General features: G+C 32.4%; 1 long non-coding RNA gene and 1 other non-coding gene across 3 annotated transcripts; one reads left to right on the forward strand and one right to left on the reverse strand.

Annotated features, from left to right (window-relative positions):
- Positions 1 to 5,937: 5,937 nt before the first annotated feature.
- LOC111240563 lies at positions 5,938 to 7,854 on the reverse strand. 2 transcript variants are annotated; one of them, XR_002665974.1, is made up of 2 exons: positions 7,714 to 7,854; positions 5,938 to 6,170 (listed from the first exon to the last, which is right to left on the reverse strand). It is a non-coding gene; the product is annotated as an uncharacterized LOC111240563 (long non-coding RNA). The 2 variants fall into 2 exon arrangements; XR_002665979.1 differs by having other exon boundaries at positions 7,704 to 7,854.
- Positions 7,855 to 8,051: 197 nt separating this feature from the next.
- TRNAG-CCC lies at positions 8,052 to 8,122 on the forward strand. The gene has a single exon. It is a non-coding gene; the product is annotated as a tRNA-Gly (tRNA).
- Positions 8,123 to 8,422: the final 300 nt, after the last annotated feature.

An 8,422-nucleotide genomic window follows, 5' to 3' on the forward strand; every position in this document is an offset into this window, starting at 1 on the left:
ACAAATAAAAAATTACATTTCATCTTACATTTGCTTTTTCGGATGCCATTGGACCTGCAATTATAACATAAATAAAACAACAATGTCCACATAATGGTTAGGGTTCGCGAAAGAAGAAAAGCTAAATACTGGAGATTAAGTTAGAGTTCGCGTAGTTCAACTTACCAAAAAACAATACGACATCGAGAACGCACAAGAAAAATATGGGAGAGGCCTTCAACGGTGCACAACGAGAACGCACAAGACAGCGAGAAGGTGAGGCTTTAATCTTTCAACACGAGACAACCCAAACAACGAGAGAGATGAGAGTAAGAGAGAAATGAGAGAACTCGAGAGAGTACTACAAGAGAGATAAGAGAACGCGAGAGAGATGAGAGAGCAAACTGCGAATGAACGATGAATAGGAAAATCGCGAAATGAAAATTCATATTTTTTCTTTCCAATAATACCCTTGCCTGATTATAAAAGTATTAATTCTTTTTTTAAAACTTCAACCAATGGACAACCATCATGTAACATTGTCAAAACTATATCAAATTTTCGTTGTTAAAGAAATATTTTCGTAAATTATTAGTACTATTTTGAATGGATGTCTAAAACCTTTTATATATATATATATATATATATATATATATATATATATATATATATATATATATATATATATATTTATATTTATAGAAGATGTTTAAAACTTGAGTTTGACAAAACTGTGATCCGTGAATTTTCTGGGTATATGCACAAAAACTGTCATCAAATCTTCCAAACTTCATCTTCCCTTCATCTAAGATGTCAACGTCCTTTCTTTTCTTGGATAATTTAATAGCACATTGAAATGCATTGTGGTCGTCACTAAATTGAGAAGCTGTCTCGCAGTTCTTCCAACATACTCTACAAAAGCAAAGCCTCTGTGCCTTCCAAACTTCATTGGCAACCTTAAGCTTTTTATCTGAACAGTTTAGAGCAATTAAATATGAGTGAAAAGAAAGAAATAAAATGCACTGGAAAACTGAATCTACAGGGAGAGACATATCAAGCTTGTCATTCATGAGAGCGTTGGGAGGGCGAGGTGAAACCTTCAAAGTTCCACAGTGCGGGATTTTTCTATATAAACTAGGAATTGTTTTCCTATTCTTTCTAGTAAAGGCAATTTTCTGTGATTCTAATCCAGTTTCTACTACTCTGATTATACGAATTTGTTTTACAAATTAATAAAACATGATTTCTATCATAATATACTAATATTACTGATAAAAATCAATTGAAACAACATATTGATTGAAAACAAAAACGCATAGCTTAATAGATGAAAATATTCAAAGATACTCCAATCTTTTAATTTTAAAAAAGTGGATATATTACGCCAGAATGAGTACGGTTGGTGACACAGTACCCATAATTGCACCCCTACCAGCATAATTTTGTAAGAAACATACTTCTTATACCCAAACCGTAATTTGATGGATAGATACCTACAAATCTCTGCAAACATTTGTAGCAGTTTCAGGGGAGTCAAACTCAATGAATCCAAACCCTATAGAAACATTTATCCCATTTTTCAAATGCTTCTTCACCTATACGTGAAAGCAACAAAAACTAAAATATGAAATGCTACAAAACAAAATTTCCAAGTACAGCTGAGTCATACAGTGTTAGCAATTAAAAAGTACCTTCACACTCAAAATTATTCCCTCTTTCATGAGTTCACTAAAATTTTTCCTCAGATTTTCATCTGTTTTCTTGAAATTTATGTTCTTGACAAATAGGGACCGAGCCTAAAGCATGACAGATTAGTCAATAATTAGTGATGAAGAACAAGAATTATGGATTAGTTAGAAGCAACTAGTTTCAAGCATATAGAATATTTCTACAAAGTAGCATCATAATTAAAAAATTATAGACAGATGACTAATATCATTATGAGCAAGGAATCAGAAACCAAATTCTCATTTCTCACTATTTTATAAGGTATGGCAGCATTATCTTTTTGAATATAAAATGCTCAGTATCATACTGACTGACTAGACAGTCCAGCTAAAGGATAATTTCAATCACGTGGAGAGAGTAGAGACTGTGTGTATGTATTCAAGCAGAATCCCGGAACATATATGAGGCAAGAACATATCTCTCCTTTCAGGGACCCCATACCCTTCAATTTTATAATCATCTCAGAAAATGAAATTTTCAAAACTGTTCTTATGGATGAGAGAAACTCTTGGATGAGAGAAACCAACTTAGGATTTTGTTGGATCTTCAAGTAAATTTTGTTGAAAAATCTCAATTTTAAAGAATTTTTTTTTACTTAAAAAAAAATCATGAGTTGCCATTTTATGAATATGTTAACTCTACACTTTCTCCAATTTAAAACTTTACCAATAATGTTACTTTGACACGCTGAAGGGTTTATACATTCATTTGACACGGAGTGGGACCCAAAATCTCTGAAACTGCCGAAGGGTAAATGAGTCATTTGCTTAGTAAATGAAACGCTGCCTTTTTTTGTCTTTTGTGATTTCACTTTGCTTTCATTTGACTCATTTTCACTTTTGTCACAAATTCATTTTCGAAGATTCAGTGTTGTAGCTCTGCTAGGGTTGGAGCTGAGAACGCAAGAAGTGGAAGAGCAAGTGTTCGGAGCTGGAGAACCCAAGAAGTGGAGCTGATAGAGAATGCGAGAACCATGGGTGCCACTTAATTGGAGGTGGATGTCATCTTCGGAAGAAAGTTGTATGCTTCTTTTTTCCTTTGTTTTTTTCTTTACATTTGTCTAAGGTAAGAGACTTTGGTAACTAAGGATATAGATTGATGGGTAGGTTATCTTCTACCGGAAGATAGACGATTCCTGGAACACTTTGGATGCAGGAAAAATTGCACCCATAAGTTAGAGAAAAAAGAGTGAAAAACAAGAGGAATAGGGCTCACAAAGACATATGCTANCAGGACAATTCTATTCTTGCAAAAATATGGGACTTTAAAGACCCTAGACATTGAGTTGAGTTTGCCTCACCCTGAAGGAGATCAATATGGTGCAATCAGTAAAGTTTATACTCCATGGAACAAGGTGTGGAAAGGCACGAGAGGAGGGTAGCAGTTTGCATTTCAGCTTGTGATGATGATGGAAATGCAGCAGATACATCGGTTAGTTATGCATCTTTTTCCATTTCCAAATTAGAATAAAAGTATTCATAGAACATAGTTTGTGTTTGTTTTGTTAGGCCTTTAGAGGTGAAGAAAGTGTTGGTGCTTTGACTTTCAATTTCATCCAAGCCATGCAAGTTGAACCTGATTTGACTTATGGCAACTTGCTTAATTCCATTCGCTCTATATGGTTCATTCATTCCCTTTACATAGATAAAACACTGTAGCTGATGCCAAGTTTATTTTAATTGGGTTTTGTTTGCAGGAGCCTCAATTGATGTCTTCTGAGAATATTGATATTTATTCAAAGTCAATTGTTATTTGACACAACTGGTGTTGCGCTGAAAAAGATAACAAATTTGTTAAGGACTTTCCCTTTTCTTTAGTATATTAAGATGTGACACAATGTTATTCTTGTAGAAGGAAAGAATAACGCAATAAAGGATGGTTGATTGCCAAGAGGTTTTGGCTTTATAAACCGGGGAAGCACACTGCTAGTACTGTCATTCATACTCATAAAAATAAGAAAAAAAATGTGACTTCTTTGTATGGCTTATAATGAAAACGTTTCATGTGTAGTTATTGTTAGTTGTTTACTAAATTAAGGAAATGTTAGTTGTGGCTATTGTGCTGCATCATTTTGATGAGAAATGCTGATAATAGACCAGAAAACCAATGGCAATGCAATTCAGAGAGAGGGAAATAAAGTAATGTATATCTTGAGATATATTGTCAATTGTANNTGGCAATGCTAAGCCTTTTTCTTATTAAATCAACAAATTTAAAATAAATTATCCCCCTTTCTTGACAGGATGTTGCTATCTGAGATTTTTCTCTGTTTTTTTCTCCTGCTTCACTTTCAGAGTTTTATTTTCTGGTTGTTTACCTTTAGCCTTTGGGTGCTGTCGTTTTGTTTGGTAAGTTAGATTCAAAATGTTTAAAATGTTATTATCTTCTTTGTATGCCAGATTGTTCCTGTGGAAGCTGGGCAAACTCCTCTACTATTGCAGTATTTTGGAACACTTTTGACCAGGGGAAACCTGAATTCCTTTGAATCATTAGAATTGTGAAGGTTGGTTGTGAACCAGAACAAGAAAAATCTGTTAGAGAACTGGTTGGCAGAGGACAAGCTTGAATGCAGCGAGGAACTAGAAAAACCTGTTGCAGAATCTTCTTATTTTGACAGCGATAAACGCCGACCCGTCCAGAGTTATGGATTATGTCAATAGGTTGGATAATTTTGATGGACCTGCAGTTGGAGAAATGGCTGTAGAAGCACAGTTATATGAGGAAGCATTTGCCATTTTTAAGAAGTTCAACTTGAATGTTCAAGCAATCAACGTGTTGGTTGATAATATTCATAGCATTCACCTATTTGTATATACAATATGATGAGTTTGATAATGCTGCAACTACCATGATGAACCATTCAGCTGAAGCATGAGATCACATGCAATTCAAATATTTTGTTGTTAAAGTTGTGGAATTGTATTATAAGGCTTTTAATTCTTAATTCTTACTTCCATTCTCATCATGTCAATGTTTTTTATTTTTAACTTTTAATTTATATCTGTATCAAATTAATTTTAATTTACCTTTAAGATTTAAAATGATTACTTACCCCTCTATTGTCACATAGAACAATAAAAATTTACTAATTTGAGGTTTTTACAAGTTCAAAAATTTTAACAATTTTTTCAATGACTAAAATAAAACAAAAGAAAAAACGATAATTGTCAAGCAACTTATAGAAGAACCCAACCACTATAAATATTTGTTTTATTAGCTTAGCATTTAGTAGAGACAAAAATAAGAGGAACAAGTTAACATTGAGCACCTTCTGAAATAATAACAATTCAATTAACGTTGTGCTTAATTATAGATAAATAATAACTAAAAAAGTTTTCAGTCAATGCTGTAAAATACTTATTTTTTTCTGCAATAAGTGGTTATTCCATTCAAGAATTGTGGTTGGTTGTGACACATATTTCGTACATCAATAAATTGATCAACCTGATTTGAATTGTTTTGATATGAAAAGTTCAGTAAACACTTTATGTGCATCATGTGATCTAAGTAAGTCCTATGGTTATTTCTAAAAGAGGTTCTGTACAAGAATACAAGTTGTTCAATTCAATATGAAACATTATATTTCTTATGTACAGTAAGTGGTTATGTCTTTAGTCCAATAATAAAAGTGCTTTAATTGAATCTCAATGACCACATTTCTTTGGTGCAGTAAGTAGTTATGTCTTAAGTCCAATGTAGTTGTTTCACAAAGACGTTTTGAGCAACAATAAAAGTGTTTTAATTGAATCCCAATGACCACATATCTTTGGTGTAGTAAGGTGCTTTGAACAATAATAAAAGTGCTTTAGTTGAATCCCAATGACCACATTTCTTTGGTGCAGTAAGTGGTTATGTCTTAAGTCCATTTAAAAGATCTAATTATTTAGTAGGTGTTTAAACTGTTTGTGATTTTCAAATATGTCTCTAAACTAATTTTTTTTCTTGATTTAATTGTAAAACTAGAATCGTAATCTCTGGAATTATTTTTTACCTCTTTAAAATTGTTATACATTTATAATCTGTGAAAGATTTTCAAAATTACAAAAACCCATATAAAAACAATTATATGATAAAGACTTAACTAAAAAAAATAATTAAAAAATCATAAAGAATTGAATAACCTAACTACTAACTTAACTTTCTCAAACTCAAAATCAACTTGAATGCAGTCAAATAAATTATACGATAGTTGTAGGAAGCAAGTTGTATAAACAATGGCTGATAAGAACATTGAATCCTATAAGATTGAGATATTGTATTTGTATGCAAAATCATTGAATAGAGAAGTTAAACTACATGGAGTATATGGTAAGATGCAGCCAACAAGAAAATGGAAAAAAACAGTGTCAACTTGTGTCATAACAAAATACAAAAGTACTACGATACATGTTGCTGTTAAAGTCAAATTTGAGAGAAGGAAGTGTTGATAGTTTTATTAACTTCTCTATCCATCTCCATATATCCTGCACATTTTACAAAATACAATCAACATCACGGTTAAAAATATGAGTGCAAAAGTTAAGAAAATATAAGTTTAAATACAATTTCAAGTAGTGCTTTTACTTAAGAAGACTATTGTACATTATCACTTTTTAAGGGTTGGATATTCGTATTAACTGCTCAAAGATGGTAATTTTTTTTTTAACGATTTCATTCATCTATTAACATTCAGTTTATATTTTAGTGTGATATTTTCTTAGTGTGATAATAATAAAAAAAAAAAAAACAGAGTTGAACCCAAAAGATTAGTTTATCATGTAAAAGACATAAATAGTAGAATACTATATATACCACATTCTATGTGGGGGCTTAAATGGAATGATAGAAGAATTTGATAACAAATCTAACATAGGGTTGAATTAGATTTGAAGTGTGATGGACAAATTGGTTGAAGATTTCACCGACCAGCAGGGATCTAGTTTGGTGGAACATAGTTCTTTTAAGGAAGCAAATGCTGGTTAGCAATGATAGATATGCATTGCAATCAGTGAGTGTTTGAGGTCTACCTATTCCATATCAATGCTTTATAAATAATGGACAGGATTTAGCTACCACTACCATTTCTGTGGACAAAAGTTTGTTACTAGGTACAAAAGATATCTCTCAAGACAAGAATATAATGTTGTCAATTAAATAAGTCTCACTGGAGACTCATAGCTATATGTCTCACTCCATCTAAACAAGACCAAGCACCTCTTGACAGAGTGACAGGTTACCTCCCACAAAAATCCATAGACAATGAAACTGCATTCTTTATTCTTTTGGTTGATCAACCGCCAGCCTCCTTCTTGGGAAACGTTTTTTAATTCACGGTCTCATCTTAACCTTTAGAGATAAAGTTTTCCGTGATTGTTTGTATAGAGTCGTATATTATAGCCTATCTTGTACTTTTGCAACATCAAAAAACAAGGATACTCGTTATCAGCATGATTTTAGTCAGAAGAAAAAGAAGTAATTATACATCTAAATAGTTCAGGTAACATTGCTCAAAATTCCATATATTTAAATAATTAATATATTGAAAGGGAAAATCTGAAGGGGAGGATAGGTGCAGAAGGTGACTTACTATTGGAGGTCTTTTAAAGAAGAATAGAATTCATCTAAATTCCCATGTCCCAAACAATGGGTGTCTCACCATGTCTTTCTTTCTTTCTCTCCCTAAAAATCTTAGCTTTAATATCTTATTCTTAAGCATAATAATTCTTTGACACGCCTAATAAAATTTACATTCTTTGACACGGCTAATCCATACAATCCATGTTCGCCCTAATTAGCGTCATAACATTTCAAGACCAACACAGTTTTCATTTAAACATGTAACCCAACAGAGCATACTCTAATGTTCTAGTTCATAACCATTTCAAATATTAATACCCAACCTGAAAAGCGAAACGCGAAATCAAAAGCGCAACCATAATATACTTCAAAAGCGAAACACGAAATCAAAATACAATAATCCACTCCCACTTAAGAGAGATAAAAAAACAAAACCTAACTCAAACTCACAATCGACAGACAAGATAGGGAGCGACACCAGAGATAGAAGCACCGCTTGAAGCACCGACTGAAGCAGCGATTGAAGCACCGAAGATGCAGAAATTAGAAGCACATGGGAAAGGAGAAGAATGCTTAGAAAACCTAAATGGATTTGATAAGGAGAGCCAAAGAAGAATGTTTTCCATTTTCAATTTTTTCCAAATTTATCCTCATTCACTATGCATTTTTTTCTTAAAAAAACTGATCTGTACCGTGTCATATGAATGTAGATGACACATAGGCATGTCATTCTACTGCTACTCGGCTACGTTCTATAACTATAAAACATAAATTCTATACGAACAAAAGCGCATCTGGTGTAGTGGTATCATAGTACCCTCCCACGGTACTGACCGGGGTTCGATTCCCCGGATGCGCATGTTATTGTTTGTTGTTTTTATATATAATTTTAGATTTTTTCATAAAATAGAGTGTTGTATTTTTTTAAATTAAAGAAATTACCATTTATTAATAATCACAAGACAAAAGTTTACATACTATTTTTTGGTTTAACATTTTAGTTTCAGTTAAATACCTGCTTAAGGTTAAAAATTAATGAATAATATATTGGTCTATAGGAATTAATACTCATAAAAATGTAGCAAAGACATTTATGTTATAGAAAATTTGTACACACCATAGTCTTGGACGAAACTTAGAAGAGTATCTGCGTAAGTAA

This window comes from Vigna radiata, chromosome 2 (genome assembly GCF_000741045.1).
Source record: "Vigna radiata var. radiata cultivar VC1973A chromosome 2, Vradiata_ver6, whole genome shotgun sequence".
Classification (NCBI taxonomy): domain Eukaryota; kingdom Viridiplantae; phylum Streptophyta; class Magnoliopsida; order Fabales; family Fabaceae; genus Vigna; species Vigna radiata.